The sequence below is a fragment of the Sardina pilchardus genome, chromosome 19, assembly GCF_963854185.1.
Source record: "Sardina pilchardus chromosome 19, fSarPil1.1, whole genome shotgun sequence".
NCBI classification, from domain to species: Eukaryota; Metazoa; Chordata; class Actinopteri; order Clupeiformes; family Clupeidae; genus Sardina; species Sardina pilchardus.
The window spans coordinates 18,642,636-18,646,558 of NC_085012.1; the positions used below are offsets into that span (position 1 = coordinate 18,642,636).

General features: G+C 38.9%; 1 long non-coding RNA gene across 1 annotated transcript; it reads left to right on the forward strand.

The window, feature by feature from the left end:
* Nucleotides 1-887: 887 nt before the first annotated feature.
* On the forward strand, nt 888-3,716 carry LOC134066361 (uncharacterized). Its single transcript, XR_009936413.1, has 4 exons — nt 888-1,504; nt 1,722-1,867; nt 2,379-2,465; nt 3,579-3,716. It is a non-coding gene; the product is annotated as an uncharacterized LOC134066361 (long non-coding RNA).
* The last annotated feature ends 207 nt before the right edge of the window (nt 3,717-3,923 follow it).

Sequence of the window (3,923 nt, forward strand, 5' to 3'; positions counted from 1 at the left end):
TGAAAGAGTAATGTGATTAAATGTTGCAGTGTGGACGAAGTACGTTTATTTTGTACAAATGATATTTTTTTCATTTGGCTCCACATCTTGGTGAGGTAATACATAAGTCTACACTATCACCACCATGTATTAATAAACACTTGATTGACAGAAAAGTCACTTTAAGAACAGTAGCCTAATTATTTTTACAGATATTGTATTTACATGTCAATTCAGTATCAGAATCTCAGTACTTGGCAGTACTCACTCTCAAAAAAATGAAATCTCACTATTGCTCATCTTAATGAATCCTTTTTCGTAGGATTTACACAATAAAATTAGGTTTCTAGGTGAAAAGGAGTCAGTTATACGAAATGCATTCGTGTTTGGAGGAAATATGTCACTCTCTGGTCGCCGTAGAAGCATTATTTCAAAACGCACAAACGAGGGTCTCTGGTTGTGGCAGGTCTGCCTCTTCTCCCTCACTCGTGGATTGTAAGGTATGTATTTGCTAAACACACAGTGTTCTTATTTTGAGTTCGGTGTAATTTTAGGGAGTTTAGCATGACAACAAACCTGGGAAACATGATACAATTCTAACGTTAGCCTGAGATGATTAGCTGCTAGCTACTTAGCCGCCCACATGAGGTTCAGCAGATCTCATGTGGGCGGCTAAGTAGCTAACAGCTAATCATCTCAGGCTAACGTTAGAATTGTATCATGTTTCCCAGGTAAGTTTTACTCCCTGCCGAAAATAGGGGTGGTTATGCCTTGATGGGTTTGTTTCATAAAACACAATTGAATGTTCTTGGATGTGACCAGGTCAGGACGACTTCATGTGTTTGCTGTTTCATGCAACTAGCAGTTAACGGCTAACATAAGATAGTCGCTAGCTAGCCCCGCACAAACCCAGCCTATGTTTATGTGTTAGGCTTAGAATACTAATAGTTAGATTATTATCTGAAAAGTTTAATGTTTAAACGTAGGTGCAGGCCAGTCTGTGTTACCAAATTGTCCTTATGTGTCATGAACAATTTGCGTTGTTACAGACACTAAAGTTCGTCCACAAACATTTGAATTATTTGAATGTCCGTGTAGCAAACCACACCATCTTGCCTAGTCTCTCTGTAACGTTAATCACGTGCAGACTATCTTTGAAGGACAAGTTACACTAACGTTAGACTTGTCATTATTTTTGTATGATGTGATCAGCATTATTGTAGGCTACTTGCTCTCATTCGACTTCTATATTAAACGAGTAAAGCAAGTAAGTTTTTCATGATCATGGTAGAGGCTGCCTACTCTAAATGTTTGAGTGATTTGTTAATCACAAACAAGCCTCAATGTAATTAAATGTTTTCTTCCCAACTTTTAATTCAAATTCTAAAAGATTTCAGTAATCTGATATTATTATAGTTTTGCATGGTGTACATTTGTTGAGTTTGATATACTTTCTCCACAGACGTGGGAGTGCAGAGTGCAAGACATCAGCGTCATTGAGGTCTCTCTTACAGAAGCATTACAGGTTAGCTCATGGTTACTTTTGCGGTAGACACCCATACCTATGTGCATAATTATTCTCATTGTCCCTGTTTATTATAAGCATGGAATGCTCTTCATAGTCACTGAAGCAGATATCATACTTAGATCAATGTTTTCTGTATGCTAATTGTAATTCTTTCCACAAATGCTGGGTTGTTTTGTACATTCTTTCTGTCCCCTCTACCCTCGTATGGTTCAAGATGTGCAGAATTTCACACCCATTGTGCAACTGAAGTCCAAGTTTATGCCAGAACTTGACATCTGCTCCAGGCTGTCTGCTGAGTGCCATAGGAAGGGAGGAGAAACAAGACATAAGATTAAGGAGATCATGGCTGCCATTGATCGGGTTAGTGAAAAGTTGTTTTGTGCCTCCCACTTTGAAAACCAATATTAGGCCATGAGCTACAGGGCCGTAACATGCACCTGTCAACGAAACATTTTTGACCATGCTGACATGACGAATTTGAATGTTAACATTTACATTTTTGGGTTGCACTACCTGTTTCTACCCCATGAATAGATTTGCATTGAAGATCAATGTGTTCCAAAAAATCTCTCAATACATTAGAAATGCATTATATGAACCTCTACATGTGATTACGTAAACACACCTTGTCACATGCCCCACCTCTCTCTAAGTCATGAGCATTACATACATCTTATAATGCATTTCCAATGTATTGAGAGTCTTTTGAAACTCCTCTATCCATGGAGCAGTAAACAGGCATTGCATCCCAATACCCAAATCTCCAAGTTAACATTGGGGGATTGCACGGTAAAGGCATAGTAAACATTAAGATGCTTAATTTGTAAGTGTAAGTAAAGTAGTGTTATTATTATATTTCCCTGTTTTGCAGAATCCTATCATTGGCTCGTTGAGAGTTTGCCACCTGCAAGCACTTGTTGTGTACTTGAAGGCCCTGAGAAACTCAAAGGAATACCTGGTAAGTGTAAATGAATATCCCAAAAAACAGTGTAAATTCGGTGAAAATGGACCTCAGACTCTCTTTCTGCATGAAAATGCATCAAAGAAGTCGTGGAGACGGACAGTATTTTTCATTGATGAAGCACTATAGAGCTTGCATCGGCGTACACTATATTGCCAAAAGTATAGTGATGTCAATAGACATCCCATTCTTAATTCATAGAGTTTAATATGATGTTGGTCCACCCTTTGCAGCTATAGCTTTTTTGACCATTCATCCAGAAGCGCATTTGTGAAGTTGTACATTGATGTTGGACGAGGTGGCTCTCAGTCTCTGCTCTAATTCATCCCAAAGGTGTTCTATTGGGTTGAGGTCAGGACTGTGCAGGCCAGTCAACACTAAACTCTGTCATCCATGTCTTTGCGGACCTAGCGTTGTGCACTGGTGCACAGTCATGTTGGAACAGAAAGGGGCAATTCCCAAAACTGTTCCCACAAAGTTGGGAGCATGGAATTGTCCAAAATCTCTTACTGTTCCAACATGACTGTGCATCAGTGTGCAAAGCAAGGTCCATAAAGACGTGAATGATATAGTTTGGTGTGTATGAACTTGACTGGCCTGCACACAGTCCTGACCTCACCTGACCTTTTTTTTTTCAGTTATTAGCTGGTTTGATGCTCATTGGGCTCAATGCCAACCCGGCTAATAGGCTAACTGAAAAAAAAAACATCATACCAGTCTCTAGGTATGGTGAAGGGTATGTGATGTGGGGCTATTTTAATTCCAAAGGCTGAGGATACTTTATCAGGATGCCTAGTATACTGGATCCATGAAATAAGTGGCTTTTAAAGATAGAAATCTTCCTGCCTCTATGGGAATTTAACATATGGGAGCAAATACTTATGACCACTGTATTTTAAGGAAGAACATTTATTTATTTGCATACATTTCACTCACAAAGACAATTGGTGTCCTTAAAGGTTGGATATTTCCTAATTTTTTTAGTGAACTTTAGCATGGGTTCCAATACTTATCCTCGCTGTATATGCTCTATTTTCTGACACAATGTGATACTTATTCTTTGTATCATAATGTGATACTGACCCTTTTTATATTGCATCCTTGTTTTAGAGCTGCCAGGACTGGTGTCATCACTGAAAGCAGTCATAAACAACATGGCAGATTCATCTATTTCCTCCAGCCAAAGCGACTCACCACGCACTAGCAGTGAGACTTGCAGTGAGGACATGGTATTATGACTGAAGTACCTTGAACCGATCCCTCATTAGCATTGTGCAGGCCCTCCATGATTTTGTGATCTTGCACGTTCACCAATTCATGCAAATTCAGGGACTTTGCTGCATTTGCGTGTTGTAATATTCAATAAATGTGAATGGTGATGTGTAGTTATGTTCCTGTTATTGTGTTATTAGCATTATGTATCCTTTGCTTGAATTATGTATTTTTGTAATTTTA